The 19,013-nt window shown below is 43.8% G+C and overlaps 2 long non-coding RNA genes across 2 annotated transcripts in view; one reads left to right on the top strand and one right to left on the bottom strand.

The window, feature by feature from the left end:
* The window catches only part of LOC309528344, a 1,081,412-nt gene that overhangs the window by 597,532 nt on the left and 464,867 nt on the right, over window positions 1-19,013 (bottom strand). The gene's annotated exons all lie outside the window — the stretch shown is intronic.
* The window catches only part of LOC309528343, a 414,681-nt gene that overhangs the window by 388,215 nt on the left and 7,453 nt on the right, over window positions 1-19,013 (top strand). Inside the window, exon 3 of the long non-coding RNA XR_014217688.1 lies at window positions 11,260-11,308. This is a non-coding gene — a long non-coding RNA (uncharacterized lncRNA). The remainder of the gene's footprint in view (window positions 1-11,259; window positions 11,309-19,013) is intronic.

Genomic DNA, 19,013 nt, shown 5'->3' with positions numbered 1-19,013 from the left:
CTATAGTTTGGCTACTGGATGGAGTCTGTAATATGTCTGTGGAGAGGGTCTGGGTTTGGGTCTGGTGTGGTTGATTGGTGACGGCGTTCTGTGTGCCTCTGGTTCTGGTGTCGGTTTTTGTGGGGAGGGCTAATTTCCAGAAAAAAACACACACCAACCGCTACTTACATGCACAATCACACCACCACCCTGCACAAATAAACTCCGTAGCCAAGACTCTCATCTCCAGAACCAAACGCCTGGCTGACAAAGACCACTTGACAACTGAGTTACAGAATCTCTCAAATGTGTTAATCGCCAATGGATACCAGAAAAACAGGGTTACGAAGCTAATCCAAAAAGAAACACCCCCCAAAAACCAAGACACAGAAGAAAACAATGGCATGGCCCTCCTTCCTTATATCAAGGGCACTACAGACAAAATCAGCAAAATCCTCCATAAACACAATATCAAAACAGCCTTCTGCACCAACCAAAAAATAGCCAATATCCTCAGAAACCCAAAAGACAAAATCCAGCTGGAAAACCAAGGGGTCTATGAAATACCCTGCAAAGTCTGCCCAGCCACGTACATTGGACAAACAAACAGACGAATAAATGCACGTATCGCAGAACACAAGAATGCCGTCAAAAAAGAAGAAAAAACTTCCTCTCTTTTCCAACACATGAAAGAAACAGGACACGAAATTAATTTTGCAGATTCCAAATTGCTCTTTAACATGGAACATCACCACAAGAGAATAATCATGGAAGCCATCGAGATAGAGAAACACCCTCACAACATGAACAAGCGTGACGACACGTCCCGCCTGCCAGACATCTGGAAATTAGCCCTCCCCACAAAAACCGACACCAGAACCAGAGGCACACAGAACGCCGTCACCAATCAACCACACCAGACCCAAACCCAGACCCTCTCCACAGACATATTACAGACTCCATCCAGTAGCCAAACTATAGTGGCACCTCCGGATGCTGCACCCCCCTGCAATCCCTACACAGATCTGGCTGGCACAAGGCACAAAACCACAGCTCGCCCCTATACACGAAGCCAAGCCAGAGCACAACTAAATGCAGCACAGCCATCTTCTCAGAAAAACTCTTCACAAGCTCAAGAGGTCAAGACACGAAAGCTTTAGCAACTAATCTACACTTAATGACCCACCCAGTGGTATTCAGAATATCACTCATGAAATCACTCAAGATATCCCTCAAGTAATTAAGGAACAAAAGAAGAAAAGGCACACTAATCTAGGAACTTCCTCTCTGCCCAGAACGTTGGAGGCTATACACCACACCCCTCAACAGTATTTACAGGAACTCAAACACCAGATTCTGCTCTGTTCCAGTAACAAGAAGCCGAAAGCACCAGCCTGAAGATGACGAGTGAGACCTCGTCGAAACGTCGCACAGACACCCCGACTCTTACACGGGAAGACACCCGAAGACACCAAAACCTGCATTCCTGTACCCGTGAAAATCTACGAAAGCAAACATCTATATCTATCTATCTATCTATCTATCTATCTATCTATCTATCATCTATCGAGCTGTATCTATCATCTAGCTATTATCTATCTATCTATCTATCTATCATCTATCTATCTATCTATCTATCATCTATCTATCAACTATCTAACTATCTATCATCTATCATCTGCCTATCATCACTATCTATCTATCTATATCTATCTATCTATCATCTATCTATCTATCAATCTATCATTTATCAATCTATATCTATCATCTATCTATCTATCTATCATCTATCATCTATCTATCTATATCTATCATCTAGCTATCTATTCCACTTGGAGGCTATTTCTTCTTTTAGTTCTGCTGTGGCCTTTTGCTTAGTGAACCACACAACTGTGACATTAAGTTGAGCAGCAGCAAAGCACAAACACCTGATAAACAAATAGAAGTCCATTGTTGCCAACATGAAGTGCTGGGACTGAATTTCCATTTTGCGAGGCAATATGTTTCCCTAAATGGCTTGATTGTGCCTCAGCTTAGAGTTTCTTCTTCCCTCCTGTCAGCATTTGTCTTGCTCAAGAACACAGAAAGTATTGAGACAGACATAATGAGATGCAGTTGACTGAGAGCTAGCAGGCTCCCTCTTCTAATGTATAGGCTCCTTTGCATTACCACCAGCCGTACATACAAGACTGGAGCTATGGGCGGCGGTGGCGGGGTTTGTGTGTTAGCATCTCAACCCCTGGAATTTCTGACCACTGCAGGCTTTTCCCTTTTATGTCCCTTCCATAAGCTGTTTCACTTGGCTGCACCTGTGAAATGCATGGATTGTGGCTTCCAAGTTCTTTGTCACGGTTTCTTTTGTAACTACATCTGGCGGTATAAATTGTAAAACTTTGTGTGTGCGTATGCTGTTTCAGAAAATGTGTTATTTTTCTCCTTTTGAAGTTGGCACCTTGCAGAAAAGTTGTGCATGGGATTTTCCCCTATGCTGATTGGCTGAGGCATTTCTGAATGCTAACATATTAAGCCGTGGATTGCTTGAGGAAAAAGAAAAGCCATCACTACTATAATTTACCGCTCTTTATGTGGTAGGGTTGAGTCAACCATTTTAAGTAAGCAAAGAATCCGAAATGGGTTTGAGTGTCTCAAAGTGAGTAAGAATGTTGCATAAATAACTGAAGATATAAAATGTTAACAATGTTTCTTTTACTCTTCAGGATAGGGATCAATAAACCACATATTAGCTCAATGATTTTTAGACCTAAATTTGGCTTTCTTTTATTATTCCAAAAAGGAAAAGATCATGCATATTTACTACCTACAGCAGAATCTATGCTTTCAGAGATTGTGTGTGGTCTCGAGCTGTGATGTGTACTGAAACCATTTTAAATAGGTCTGTGCCAGGAATACCAGGACCAAGTCAGCACTAATACAGTATTAAACAGTATTCCTGACCACCTGCACTTGACAAAGCACACATCATAAACATGAGAAGCAAATGAAGCAGAGGGAGGGGGGGGGAGAAGGAGGGATCCCAGACTGACTTTCCTGCAAACATGTTTATGTTCAAGAAAAATGCAAACCTCTTTCAAGGGTGCTTGAAAGAGATTGCCCCACTGTGGCTATTTGCGACTGCATCATTATTATTTATGAAATTTGTATACCTCTCCCCCTTACATTTGTAGATCTTAGGGTTGCTCACAACATATTAAATTGCCCCACTAAGTAAGCATAGTGGAAAAAAGTGGGAAAGCACAGAAAATGACCACACTTAGCCGGTAAGAGAGATTCATACATGGAAAGGCAGCCTTCTGTGGGCAAATACAGTGGTACCTTGGGTTAAGAACTTAATTCGTTCTGGAGGTCCGTTCTTAACCTGAAACTGTTCTTAACCTGAGGTACCACTTTAGCTAATGGGGCCTCCCACTGTCGCCGACGCACGATTTCTGTTCTCATCCTGAAGCAAAGTTCTTAACCCGAGGTACTATCTCTAGGTTAGTGGAGTCTGTAACCTGAAGGGTCTGTAACCCGAGGTACCACTGTACGTGAATGCAAATGCATTTCTACATATCTGCATCACCATCTACAATGCAGTGAGCATCCAGACATCTTGGGGTGGATGTACTTTCAAGAAGAATGTGGATGCACATCTGCAACCGGTTCTTATGCATGACTAAAGCTGGATTGAGGCAATAAGCTTTGGCTTTTGAGTATGTAAGGCTTTTCAAGAAAGCTGACACACTATTTGCCTCAGGTACCAGTTTTGATGGAAGACTGCTGGCTTTCTGCTTGAGCAGCACTAAATATCTCAGAGAGTATAGAAGCCCCACAACCAGAATCTTCCCCAAGTGCTTGTTTGTGTTGTATGAGAGGAAGAGGAGGAAGGTGAAGGAGGAAATTGTTGGTAGAGATATGGAATAAGGGGGAAGTGAGCCTGGGATTAGGGGGAAAGAGAGGCCAAATGGTAACTTAAGGATGGTGGTGGCAGCAGCAGACCCTCCAAGTGTCTCTATTTTCCAGGGACAGTCTAGGATTTACAGAAACCATCCCGGTTTCTGATTTGATCCCAGAATGTCCTGCTTTTCTGCTTAGGACATCCCCATTTTCATCGAAGAAGTGTTGGAGAGTATGGAATTATGTGACCCCCTGAGCCAAGGAGATAAGTAACTAGACCAGTGTTTCCCAACCTTTTTTGGGCAACGGCACACCTGTTTAAGGAAAAAAATCTCGCGGCACACCACCATTACAGCCCCGTGACGTCAGCGCGCAGCGTCACGCCGGGAGGGACGCACGAAAGTGAAAGTTTTTTCCCTCCCCCTTGCCGGGGAACCTCCAAGCTTTGGGGGTGGGAGGAGGCAGCAGAGCGAGGGACTGAGGGACGGCGGCAACTGAGGCGGCGGCGGCTGTTGTGGTGGTGGCGGCGATAGCGGGCGGAGGAGGGGGCGGCGGCGGGGCTTGAGGAGCCGTCGCCGAGAGTTGCTGCTGCTGTTGTTGCTGCTGCTGCCCGGACATGCCGGCCTCCTCCTCCTCCGCTGTCTCGCGCTCCTCCCTTTTGCACGCGCTGCCCCGCCGCTCGGCACCACCACCGCGGAGCCGCCCCTGGCTCGACGCGGATCCTCGCCGCCACCGCCTCTCACCGCCCGACTCGCCCGCCTCGCCCGCCTCCCTCCCACGGCACACCAGCCAATGTCTCACGGCACAGTAGTGTGCCGCGGAACACCGGTTGGGAAACACTGAACTAGACAACCTTTAGAAGACACATGAAAGCAGCCCTGCATAGGGATTTTTTTTCAATGTTTAATGCTTTATTATGCTTTCACATATGTCGGAAGCTGTCCAGAGTGGATGGGGCCACCAAGTCAGATGAGCAGGGTAATAATAATAATAATGGAACAGGGTGTCCCTGTTTTCATCGGAGAAATGTTGGAGGGTATGCAGCAGTGGCAGCACAATAAGTAGGAGGAGAGCTGGAAGTTGGCTTAAGAAATCCGCCTGAGGTTGGGAGGGTAGGAGCTGGTGGCCACGGCAGTGTACAGTGTACTGGAGAATGTTAGGGAGTTGGCCACGTGGCTATTTATTTCTTTAAGTTCCTTTCCATTTCCACCCCACCTTTCTTCCATCTTGAAGGCTGCACATGTGAAGTCCCCAGGTGGTTTCCTACCCAGGCATACTCCTCCTTGATTCAGCACTGCTTTTCACCTTATGTAGACATTTCCAATAGGGCTGCTAAATTATGCTGGGTAACATTCCATCCTTATGTGGTATAGCCGTTTGCAGAATTAATGAGGTCTGAGGACTTGCTCTCCTTAAAGCCATGACTGCCTGCCACAGAAGTGTCGCCTTTTCATTTTCTGAGGCCAATTCGTCTCCTCTAACATGTTCAACTGCCCTTCCCAGCGTGCCATTCTTACAGACATGTCATTGCCCAAATTGCAAGGGATTATTATTGAAGGCATTAATGGATGTTAGCTGACTAAATGAAGACTTGGATTCCAATGTTGCTTATATTTTCAGGTTTTGCAATTCAAAAACAATGACTCCTAACATGTGCCAAATTCCACAGGAAATAATGCCCAATAATTCAGTTCATCCAAGAAAAATAGAATATAAGTCTACCGACATAAAAAGTAATGGACCCAGCCTTCAAAGTGAAGGGGAGAAAAATATTGGGCAAACACAAGGCATACAAAGGTCAAGCCGATTCCTCATCAAAGAAGTTGCACCTATGATAAATCAAAGTAGCTAAACAGTGAAATATAAAAACCAGCAGATTTACTAATTCTACCCCTTCAGCTCCCATAAAATCAAAACCACAAATCAAAAACAAAAACAACAAACTGGAGAAATGAGAAGCAAAAAGACGAAAAACCTTTCTTGCTGGCAAAATCTTTCCTATGAACTCCTACCCCTGCTCCATTACGGGAGTCACTTGCAAGTATTTGGAAACAGAGTAAGTTTGCAAATGCAACAACAGCAAATACGCCATGTGGAGTTGCTTTAACCCACCCCACCCCACCCCCAAGCTCATACTTTTCCAGTGGCAACCCTAATAAGTGGCTTATGTTGCCAGCTTACTTTTACAGCTAAGCTAACAGAAGCATGTAACTCTTTCAGGGCAGGCATTGGTCTCTCTCTGCCTGTCTCTCTGCTGCCACAGAGAACACCAGGGTCTGCCTTTAAAAGAGTCTGCAGTAGAAACTGGTTAGTGCTGTCTCACATGTTTATTTGAACAATAGCCCTGAGCTAGATGGACAGCTAGATCTAGCACTGGCAGTTTCCCATGTGCCTATATTGGGATGCGGGTGGTGCTGTGGTCTAAACCACTGAGCCTCTTCTGATCAGAAGGTCGGTGGTTCGAATCCCTGCGATGGGTTGAGCTCCTGTTACTCTGTCCCAGCTTCTGCCAACCTAGCAGTTCGAAAGCATGCCAGTGCAAGTGGATAAATAGGTACAGCTGTGGCAGGAAGGTAAACAGAGTTTCTGTGCACTCTGACTTCTGTCCCGGTTCCGTTGCACCAGAAGCGATTTAGTCATGCTGGCCACATGACCCGGAAACCTGTCTGTGGACACACTGGCTCCCTCAGCCTGAAAAGTGAGATGAGCACCGCAACCCCATAGTTGCCTTTGCCTGGACTTAACTGTCCAGGGATCCTTTACCTTTACCTTTTACCTATGTGCCTATATACTGCCTGTCCTTATATATGTTTGGACCAGTGATATAAACTCCAAAGAGTAGGTTGAACTCCTGACTGTTGCCTATTCTGCACCCTTCTCTACCCATTTAGCACATTTGCTTCAGTGAGCTACATGTAAGGATAGGGGAGAAATTCTATTCAGTTTTGCATTCAAAAGTGAATCCACCTTATTCACAGTAGGAGAACAGAAATGTAACCATCCTTTGAAATTCACACTTCGCCGAATTTTTGCAAATCTGTTCTCCAGCCAAGTAATGTGTCCAAAAATACATACAACAAGGTAAAGGCTGAATAAAAAAATATACAGTAGTGAACATAACAAAAAAACAGAAACACATGGCGCTTGGGATAATATCAATATTAGGAGAAACTTGCTTTGAAAAAATGTGTATATTTGGAGAAATTCACACTAAATTCTGATGAATTGTTATGAGGACTTAAAATAATTCACAAACTGATAAGAAAATGTGGAGAACTGAAGTGAAGGTTGCAAAAATGAGAAACTGAGAGAAATCAAAATTGGCTAATATGCCCATCCTTAGCTATACATCATCTTTTCTATCCTGCAGCCAGGGAAGGAGATTATTTATCTATTTATTTAATATATTGACAAGAAAAATGACGAGAAGAAAGGATTGGCAAGGCACCAAAACAAGAGTGTTTCCCCTTGATATACTATACTTACCAGTTCTATTTGTGTCGAATTGAAGACTTTCAACTGATGTGGTTGGCCTCAAAAGAGCCACTTTGATGTTCATTAGGAATCTGGTTGGGAGTAGGAAAAACAAATTATCTTCAGAGACAGAGCATAAAAACCGTCAGCCTTAAAAAAAAAAAAGATAGAGGAACACGAAGCACGGCAAAGAGGTCTTGGTTTGTTATAGCAAGTTTGTTGGATATTGCCCAGTGTTTTCTTGTAGTGTTGAGGTTTCAGTTTGGGAAAAAAGTGAATAATCTATAGAAAGCATAATCTAAGAGCATAAGAAGAGCTTGCTGGATCAGGCCAGTGGTCCATCTCATCCAGAATCCTTTTCTCACAGTGACCAATGAGTTGCTTATGGAAAACAAGCAAGCAAAACCCTAACACAACAGCACTTGTGATTTCCAGCAACTGAAATTCAATAACTCACTCCCTTTGATATTGCTGGTATCCACTGATAGGCTTATCCTCCATGACTTTGTACAATCCTCTTTGAAAGCCATCCAAACTGGTGGCTATCATTGCTTCCTGTGGGAGTTTGACTATGACTATGAGAAGAAGCACTTTTCTCTGTCCTCAATCTTTCAGCAATCAGCTTTCCTTAGATGCCCACAAATTCCAGTGTTCGAGAGAGAGAGAGAGAGAGAGAGAGAGAGAGAGAGAGAGAGAACCTTTCTCTACCCATGTACTCCATACTGCTCATAATTTTATAAATTTCTATTTACACAGGCTTAGAAATATATGGCCCGTGAAGCACCTTTATAGTTCGTGGTGGTTCTTAAGAGTATTTAGCAACAAACTTTCCAAAGTTAAAAAAGAAGTTCAGTAATGTTTTTAAGAGGCCTGTAAGGTTGTAACCAATTTTATTCTCCTCGTATTGCAGATTTGGCTGGCTGGGGTAAGATTTGAACTTCCCAACACACTGCAGTTGGCCTTATACCCTTTTAGCCTTCAAGTAAGTGAGCTTAGCATTGGGTCTTAGAATATTAGGAAATAGAATGTCAACCCCAGTGCCTCCTCCCATGATATGTCTAATAAGGTTGGCCACATGTCCTGTTTAACAAAAGGCACTACTCTATTTGAAGCAGCGTCAGTACTCTATTTGAAAGAGCCCTTTGTCTGAAGGGCTGTCCAGTCCAAATCCAATATTAAAATGGCCTCGGCCCAGTATACCTGAAGGAGCATCTCCAGCCCCATTGTTTATCCTGAACATTGAGGTCCATCTCCAAGGGCCTTCTGGCTGTTCCCTCACTGCAAGAAGTGAAGTTTCAGGGAACTGGACAGAGAGCCTTCTCAACAGTGGAGCCCTCCCTGTGGAACACCCTCCCATCAGATGTCAAGGAGATAAAGAACTACACAGGTTTTAGAAGACACCTGAAGGCAGCTCTGTATCGGGAAGTTTTTTAAGTGTGACTTTTTAAATTTATTTTTATATGTGCTGAGGAGTGGCTGGGGAAACCCAGTCGGATGGGTATAAATAATAAAATAATTTTATTATTATTATTATTATTATTATTATTATTATTATTATTATTATCATTAAAGTAACCATAAGAAGAGAGAGCAGAGACGGAAAAGTCTGCCATCAACAGCTAGGTCATCTCGTCACTCACTGTCTGCTTATACCATAGTAATTCTCACGAAATTTGCACCGATACATATATTGTCACATGCCAATTCTATGCAAATCTGTGTCCTTTTTTGGGGAGGGGGTACCTTTTTATGAAGCATAAGTGGCCGCTCCATTTTCAATATATATTTTTCCTACCCAGAGGATGTCAAAGCCTTCTTTGGGAGCTTTATTTGTGCCATTACCAGGCAACTAATTTTGCCTGTGAAGGAGGGGGAGATGGCATTTCCTTCAAGTGTGCTTATACTGGTGTCAGTCATCTTCTTTGTGCTTAAAAAGCTGATTGCAATCATGAGGTTTATGGGGGCCGCCATTGTGTGCTTCGTTCTCCTGCCCCTATTCACTGCTTGCATGCTTCCGAAGTGTTCCAGGAAAATTCCTGTTGGACATTTTCCTCCCCAATCATTCCCCTCCTTCCTTTTGCTGATCTGTGGAATACACACACACACACACACACTTCGAAAGGGGAAAGAAAGCCTAATGGCGCTGCAATTGAGAGATTCTGATTGTGCCACTCAGTTGCCAAGGTAACGGACTTGTGGATATCTAGGTTTATTCCTTCATTACTGGAAATGCCATTTACTGTTGATACCCCCCCCCCCTTGATGTGAATGTGTCACTAAAGGGACGGAATAAAGCAGCTTTCTAAAAACACGTCCTATAAGAAGATTTCTGCATATCTGAAGCACAGCCAGAGAACTGAGGCTTTTTGATAATGCACGTTAGACCATTGTAACGATTGGCAGTCTTGAGAAGCCTTATAATTAATATAATATACACATTTTAAGTGCGGCGGGGTATTTCGGAGATGATGTGTAAAGCAATTCAACTCTTCTGAATAGAGTTGACTTTGGCTTTTGCCCACGGAGAGCTATTTAGTGTGGTGGTTGACAATATGTATAGCTTAGACCTTTCCAATGACTTTTGGCTTTTCAGTTCTGTTGTGAATGTAGACAGTCAATTAACAATGAAGAAGTCCCCGTGTTTTACCTCGTCCACCAGATGGTGCCCTGGCAGTGGGGCTGTTACCAAGAGCCGTCAAGGCATCAGCACAGAGCTTACAAAAACATACATGCAAACACACAATAAGGAATTTGGGAGAACCAGGCAAAGTGGATGCAAAATATAGCCATAGATAAATCTTAAGGAGCAGGTGTATGCCTTGCCAAAAGCCGCTGTTGCTTTTCACATAGTGGAAGAACCCTTTGCTCAGATTTATGATTCTGAGGTATGTAATAAAGAGAATGTCATCAGGATTTGAGGTGTTTGTGTGTGTTGGGGTGGCATTTGAAGTTCCTGAGTCAAAACCATTGGGTGGCTATCCCTGACATATATTATTGGGAGACTTATTACCTTTCTGAGATGATGAAGAGGTAACTCAGCTCTGCTGCAGAAGGAAATGACAGGCTTTAAAGTTATGCAAAGCCTTTGGAGTGATGGTGCCCAGGGTAGCAACTGGGGACCCATAAGTTTCAACGTAAAGAGAAGTGCTGTCCCAGAGCTCATTAGGTTGCTCAAAGTTCAGGGCCAGCTTGTCATGATCTCTCCCTGGTGCTATCACTCCATGCCATACTAGCTCCTTTCTCTTCTTGGGAACTTACATGGAGCCTTTGGTGATGGGAGAATTTTTGAGGGACTTTCATTGTCCCCTGGCTCATGGGGAGCTGAGGAGACATTCAGGTTCCATCATCGTGACGTCATCTGCAAAGCAACAGGAACCAGGCTTCAGAATGGATTCAATGATATGTGTTCCTTTCCATTTTGTGGAGGAAATAACGTGTTAGTCTGTTCTAAGTTGAAATGGTGGGTGGGAGGGAGGATCTCCCTTCACAGCATTCCATTGGAACAAATGGTAAACAAGCTTAACAGGGCTTTGCAATTTAGCTTCCTACCCAGTCTGTCCTGCTGTGTGTGGGGGGCGGGGGGGGGGTGATAGTTACAATGCAGTCAAATCAACAATGCATGTTTGCTAGATAGGCACATGATAGGTGCTGAAGCACAGAGTTTCCTTTTAGGTTTGCTAGAGAAAACTCTATGAGACACTCCCACTGTGTCCTGATAGGGGAAGGGCATAGCCATCTCCTTACCTGGCTTATTCTTCAACAAGTATTATTTTGTTCCACTTTTTAAGAAAATTTGCCCATAAATTATTTGTTGATTATGATTTAGCTAGTTTTTTTTTGTTTTTGTTTCAAATAATTTTTCTTAAAGATTTTCCTTGTTTACAAAAGCACATGCATTGTCTCTTTCTTCAGGTTGTGCATTCCACAAATCAGTTACATTTGTCTTCAAGAAGTATTCTAAGTAAGTAAACGTTCTTTTCACCTTTTACAAGATTGTTTCTGTGACCATTGTTTTAAGGGGGAGAAAGGGGGAAAATACCAAGAGAATTCAGTCTGCCCTAAAGCATCCTAGATTACTTAAACTAAAAGGCTAAAACTAGCCTATCTAAGCTTCCATTTAAGCTGTACAAATGTGAGGAAGGACGGGCAATATATATTAAATATATCCTTTCTTAGCACCTATACACATCCCAACAATGCGGGGCCTTCTGTGCTGCTCTATGTTCTATACCACTAGGGACGCGGGTGGCGCTGTGGGTTAAACCACAGAGCCTAGGACTTGCTGATCAGAAGGTCGGCGGTTCAAATCCCTGCGATGGGGTCAGCTCCCGTTGCTCGGTCCCTGCTCCTGCCCACCTAGCAGTTCGAAAAAGCATGTGAAAGTGCAAGTAAATAGGTACCTTTCTGGCGGGAAGGTAAACGGTGTTTCCGTGCACTGCTCTGGTTCACCAGAAGCGGCTTAGTCAGTCATGCTGGCCACATGACCCGGAAGCTGTACACCAGCTCCCTTGACCAATAAAGCGAGATGAGCGCCGCAACCCCAGAGTCGGCGACGACTGGACCTAATGGTCAGGGGTCCCTTTACCTATGTTCTATACCACACCTTTACCTACCCACTCCCTCATTTTTGATAGACTTTTGTTGTACAGTGGTACCTTGGGTTACATATGCTTCAGGTTACATACGTTTCAGTTTACAGACTCCGCTAACCCAGAAATAGTGCTTCAGGTTAAGAACTTTGCTTCAGGATGAGAACAGAAATTGTGCTCCGGTGGCATGGCAGCAGCAGGAGGCCCCATTAGCTAAAGTGCTTCAGGTGAAGAACAGTTTCAGGTTAAGAACGGACCTCCGGAACAAATTAAGTACTTAACCCGAGGTACCACTGTACAAATAAATTTGTAGCCACTTTTCTTTTTTAATTCCATTGCCAAGAAATCCACAACCTTTTTCAAGCATGGCCAAGGACTTGCAGCAAACCCAGTCAGATTTCTTGCCCTAAACCAAAGACCATTCATGCACACACACACACACACACACACACACACACCATATCAAAAAATGCTTTTGAAAACCCCCACCACTTCGAAATGGTTTTGCCACATGGCATGGGAGGCTGCTGCCTGAGAAACACGAGCCCAAAGCTCCTGGGGATTCAGAACTACTTGCATGGTTCTTTGTATCTGTGTCTCCGTTGGATTAAAATATTTTTGTAGAAGGCAAGGCGAAAAGCAGAAAGAGAAGGTGAAAGAAAATGAAAGTCTCGTTGTTGTTCAGAACAAACCCCAGAAGATGTATGCGAAGTTTATTACCAAGTCACTGTTGTATGTGCAGTTCGTTGAGTATTTTCAGGCAGCAAACAAACAAAATATATGTGGAAGAAATATTTAGCTTGTTACCAGGCTAACTTCCCAATAGCTTCTGCTTAGCAAGGGTGACCACAACAAACAGAAGTCACAAAACAACTGTGCCCACTTGAAAGGAGCCAGAAGGAATGAGGTTTCTGAAAAAGATTACTGTTTCCGTGAGACAAATCAAAACACACTGGAGTCTCCGGAATGGGAGCTGAGAAAAGAAATCTGAATGACTATTATTACTAGTACAGGACTGAACACGAGGAAGAATCTTAACAGCTCCCACTAAACCAAATATACCAAGTACTAGGACTGAGATCAGCTAATAAAAGTCTAGGGCCAAGCGAGAGGGTTGAAGACTTCAACCTGTCAAAAAAAGGGCAGGTGTAAAGTTAAAAAAAAGTCCCATTGGACGAAAACTTATTTATGGTCAAGTGGGCTGATGTAGACACCCCCTACATTTAGATTTTTTTAGAGAGATGGACTGTTGTGAAGTTTCTAGGTACTTTTCAGGAGATTTGTGTTAGCCATCTTTATTCAAATTTGCATATATATATATATATATATATATATATATATATATATATATTTGGGGGGGGACCTTTGAAAATTCATATTCCAGCACAAGTGTTATATTTTGGTAGAAACATATCAGACATTATTGTGATTGGAGGGTCAGGGAGCTCTGCCATCAGGATGCCCATTCACACTGGCTCAAGCCCAGATCATGATGTCCTAAAATGGGGCTCCAGTCAAGTTAGATATCACACGTTAAAAACTTCCCAGAACAGGGCTGCCTTAAGATGTCTTCTGAATGTCAGGTAGTTGTTTATCGCTTTGACATCTGCTGGAAGGGCGTTCCACAGGGCGGGCGCCACTACCGAGAAGGCCCTCTGCCTGGTTCCCTGTAGCTTTGCTTCTCGCAATGAGGGAACCGCCAGAAGGCCCTCGGCGCTGGACCTCAGCGTCCGGGCAGAATGATGGGGGTGGAGACGCTCCTTCAGGTATACTGGACCGAAGCCGTTTAGGGCTTTAAAGGTCAGCACCAACACTTTGAATTGTGCTTGGAAACGTACTGGAAGCCAATGTAGGTCTTTCAAGACTTTAAGCTACATTGGCTAATAGGGACATTGAACAGTTGTGCCCCATTCCATTATTCTATCCTTTAGTTCAGGGGTAGGGAACCTTTGGCCTGCCACAGATCCCAATTTGGCCAATGAGCCTGTTCTCCATAAGCCACAGCCATCTGCTCCACCATGTGATATAACCTGTGATGTCAAATATGAGACAGGTAGAGAAGCATGGTAGTCTATGGGTTGTGTCCATTTCCTACACGATAAGCCAGAAATGGAGAGTAGATGCCCAAGCACACTGACTCAGGCAATAGACTGTGAAACTGCATTTTAAAAAACACAGAAGTCTTATAAATAAATTGGGAACATGATGGAGAATCATTCACACCAGATAGCTTTTTGACAGCTATGTATTGCACACTCCTTGCTTACTATAATAACCTTTGCAGCTGTTGGAGGGTTCATAAAACCCTTTCTGTGAGCACCTATGAATTTCTCTGAACAGCATTTTTATTTTACTTTTAACCATGGGGGGGGGATTAATAACATGGTGCGTATAGCTTTTAAAAAATGGATCGGAGTAATTTTGCTTCTCAAAAAAAAAAGACAGAAGAAGGGACAAGTAACACGAAGATTTATGGATGTGTTGGGCATGTTTCTGACAAAAGACCAAAAAAAAAATTATGATAAGGGAAGATAATATGATGGTAATTTTTTTGATAGGTATGGCGGAGCATATGCTCATAGAAAACTCAAGGGACCTGAATCAGGTTTTTTTGAATAAACCTGGCAAAAGGAACATTATTGGTTTTTACTTATTTACCCTTTTTGAGGGGGGTGGGGATCAGACAGAATCATAGAATCATAGAGTTGGAATAGACCACAAGGGCCATCGAGTCCAACCCCCTGCCAAGCAGGAAACACCATCAGAGCACTCCTGACATATGGTTGTCAAGCCTCTGCTTAAAGACCTCCAAAGCCTTTATATAGTCGCCTTAAGACCTGTGGGTACAGGGCAGTATACAAATTTAATAAAAATAATAATAATAAAGCCTTTCCTTTCCCTGCCTGGAATCACCAGGGATTGAACCTCTATGCAAAGCACATGGTCTCTTCCTGGGAAATAAAACCCTCTCTCTTCTGAACAGGAACATAATTAGACATTTCTGTTTTTGGGGGGCATATTTAAATATCCTCACATAAATCCTTCCTTTAAAAAAAAAGACAATTGCAATTTTACATGTATAGAGCAATGCACTTTGGTTCTGTCTCACACACAGATTTGAACAGACTGTTTGTGCGGAGAAAGATGGAGGCAGCAAAGCCTGGTCATTGCCAAGCAGTAAACGCGGCATGGCATGGCCAATTCTCTTCACAGAAAGTTAAAAGCAGAAACAACTTTCCTCTCAAAGCTCCTGCTGTGCCTTGGGCAGCTGCACCTGTTGTTCTCCTTCGCTTCTTGAAACCAAGCAGGATTTTCTTTGTGGAACTCTATAAGACCAGCCTTACATCTACAAACTTGTGAGCAGTATGAATTAGACCTGTGGGAGAATGGGCTTCAAGCTAGATTCAGGATAGCAGCCATCGTTTGTGGGGTTTTTTATATAATAAATAGCTTTTTTATAAGCCGGACTTTGCACCTCTTGGCTCACACAATATTAAATACAGCACACTGAGTAAGAACAGCTGGAATTAAGGCCTTATTCCCTGAGGCATCTTAAGAACTTAGGGACATTTTATGCTGTCTCCTGATGAAACAAAGCACTTAGGGCACATTCTTCAATGTCTCTACTTGCAGTGGCTCCTTTAGAAGTCAATGGGGCTATTAATTGTGCTTCTAATTCTCTCACTTTTATTCATGGGGCCATCCAGGTGATTTAAATAGAAAATACGGAAAAATCAATGCCATTTGAGCAGTCTGCGACTGCAGGAGCTGTTCCCCAGAGGTTTGTGCATATGTGAGCAGGGAGGGACAGCACTGCCAGGAAGGGGGATAAATCAACCAATCTTATATTAATTGTTTTAAAAGTTGATGGGAAGGGAAGAACTGACAAATGGAAACTGTCATTAATGAAATGAATTTGGGGAAGGGCCAGTGCGCAACAGCACAGTGTCTGCCTTGCATGCAGATGGTCCCAAGTTCAGTCCCACCATCTTCAGGTCGGGCTGGGATAGGCCCCTGTCTGAAACCCTGGGGAACCACTGGCAGTCAGTGTAGACCAGTAGTTCCCAATTAGGGGTTCGTGGAACACACTCAGGGGGTCTGCAGTCCCATCCCTTGCCTCATCCCAACTAACTGTTTTGTGAATTTAGCATGGTAATATCACAAATTCTTTTTTTTAAAAAGTATACCTAAAATCCTTTGCTTTTTAGGGGCTACCCTGCATTTTGTTCAAATAATTGCTTTGCAGAGGTAACTACTATAGAGTTATCAAAATTGTCAAAAGTAGTAGAAGACGAAGAGTTTGGATTTGATATCCTGCTTTATCACTACCCGAAGGAGTCTCAAAGCGGCTAACATTCTCCTTTCCCTTCCTCCCCCACAACAAACACTCTGTGAGGTGAGTGGGGCTGAGAGACTTCAGAGAAGTGTGACTGGCCCAAGGTCACCCAGCAGCTGCATGTGGAGGAGCGGGGAAGCGAACCCAGTTCCCCAGATTATGAGTCTACCGCTCTTAACCACTACACCACACTGGGGATTCTTAGCTTGGCTTTTGAAAAATAGGGGGTCCTCAATAACTAGCTAATTGGGAACCACTGGTGTAGACAATACTCCACTAGATGGGCCAATTGTCTGACTGAGGGCTTGTCCACATTTCTGCTTGTTTGATGCCTAGAAAGCCCAAGCAGTTTTCCACTTGACAGGTGATTTCTGTGCATGGGTTTGAGCAATTTTACCTTTGTCTTACTACTTTCCTCTGGAAAACTCGCTCTTTGGTGCTAAATCAGAACAACAATCCAAGGAAAACCCAATTGCCCTTTGTTCCAATTCAGCACTAAAGATCAGTTTTACCCAGAGGGGAAGTGGCGAGGTAAAGGTGTGTGTGAATAATGCCTTCCATATCAGGCAGCTTCCTGTCTTCCTATGCACTTGTGAGGTGGGGAGAGTGACTGAGGGATAATTCCAGAAAGTCAAACAATAGATAATCAAAGAATAATATTAATGGAGGGAAGGAATATTAATATTAATGGAGGGAAGGAAAGGTGGTTAGACTTTTAAAGAGCAGCCTTTAAAGAGCAGCCTATCCCACCACACTTAATTAGGTGGAACTTTTTCAAATTACTTAATTGCCATCCCAGAAAATACAACACTGGCTAAATTTTTGCACTTCCGAGCTGTTACAAATATAGTGGTACAGCCATGGGTCATAGCAAGCAGTTGGCAGTTCTATTAGTAGGTACCTGGAAGTAATATAGTTCCTGCCCTAGTTTCAAGAGTATTCTGGTGCTAAATTTGGATTTGGCAGGGCAGGGGAGGATGAATCTACTGGGAAGTATTTGTGGCTAAGACACAGATATCCCTGTGGTACTGGGCTTGGCTTTCTGTTCCTCTACTTGGGCGAACGGTTAACCTCCTGGTTTGTTTAAACAAATTTATAGTTAGTATAAAATGACCCTGAAAAAGAAGCCATGAAGAACTTCCTTTTGCCACCCTGCAAAAGGGCACCACAGACATAATCCTCCATAGAAACTAAACAGGGCACTGCTGCCCTTTCCGGTAACTGCTCAGTGGCAGCTATTCACTATGACAATGCAACAGGTGCAGGTTTTCATGGAGTGAAACCTACTCAGCGAACGCTCAACATGGCACCCATATTAGGGTTACCAAACATCCAGAATTTCCCGGACATAGTCAGTATTCAGCCCTTGTAAATAGCTTCTGGGTGGAAATTGCTGAAACGTTCGGGTGTATGGCAGCCCATGTTGGTACAGTCATACCTCATGTTACGTTTTCAGGTTGTGTCCCACGGCGATCCAGAAGTACTGGAAAGGGTTACTTCTGGGTTTCACTGCTTGCGCATGCGCAGACGTGCAAAATGACGTCAAGAACATATACAGATGCAGCGAATAGCGACATGCGCGTGCACAGACCCAGGTTGTGTTCTTTTCAGGTTGCGAATGGGCCTCCGGAATGGATCCCGTTCACAACCAGAGGTACCACTGCATAGTTGTCAAGTGTCCCTTATTTGGCGGGACAGTCCCTTATCCCAGCGCCATGTCCGGCTGCTGTCCCTTATTGATGATGTCCCTTAAATTTCCCGGGTTTCAAAGGAAGCAGCTCCTCTCCCTCCCTCCCTGCCAGCCAGAGAGGAAGGAGGCTCTAACTGTGTTGCTTGGCTGCGTTGCTCACCCAATAAGGAGTCTAAGAACGACTAGGGGGTGGAGCTTGTATGCCTTGTGCCGATCAAATCGGCTGCGTTGCCTGGGGACTCACCTTTGCTCAGCGCTTCCCAGCAGAGAGGTGACGGTGGTTTTCCTTGCTGTATCCCCTTTGCCGGGTTGCTGCACTGTGGGAACCACGGCTTGAGGCTTCATTTGGCTGCTGGCTGGGCTTTCTGCCTTTGGCTCGGAGGGGCTCAGAAGTTGAACATACCTGTGTGCGGAAAATCCCTTATTTTGGCTGCTGATCCCTTATTTTTGAGGCTGCTGGTCCCTTATTTTCAAATCTGTAAGTTGACAGCTATGTACCACTGTAATGTACATTTTCAATAAAAAAGCTCAAAAGCTCTTCTTCTTTTCTTTTTTTTAGATTTTGCAACCCCCCCCCCCGCACACAAAAAGCTTTTCAGTAAAGTAACTCTTCTTGCCTCAAAGAAATGTAATGGGTTGCCATTTGGAGCTCAAAATGAAAGGCAGTGAGCTCCAACACCCTCCGCAGTTAGAATGAGCTCTTGTGCGTACCCATGTGAACCAGACTCCCTCTGAAAAATTCATGCAAAAACAATGCCCCCCCCCGGCCCCGCTAGCAGTGTAATCATAGGGGTTTTTCAATCAGTCAATGAATAGTTAATGGGTTTGTTTCCTAGTTTATGAGCCTTGAAATGGGTTTCAATTAGTTTAGCTGCATGGGGGAGGGGCTTGCAGCATGGCCTCACACATTTCTCCTCAGAAGTAAGCCCCATCAAACACAACCAGACCAACTATGAGGAAAGTGTGTCTAGGACTGCACCCTTACCTGTGTTAAGCTTTGTTTTCGTCCATTCAGAATAATTCTTTCCTGAAGTGATTTCATTAGTTGAAA

This window comes from Podarcis vaucheri, assembly GCF_965113315.1.
Source record: "Podarcis vaucheri genome assembly, chromosome: 3".
Taxonomy (NCBI): Eukaryota; Metazoa; Chordata; class Lepidosauria; order Squamata; family Lacertidae; genus Podarcis; species Podarcis vaucheri.
The sequence above is the reverse complement of the archived record's forward strand: the minus strand, read 5'-3'. Positions and strand labels throughout refer to the sequence as shown.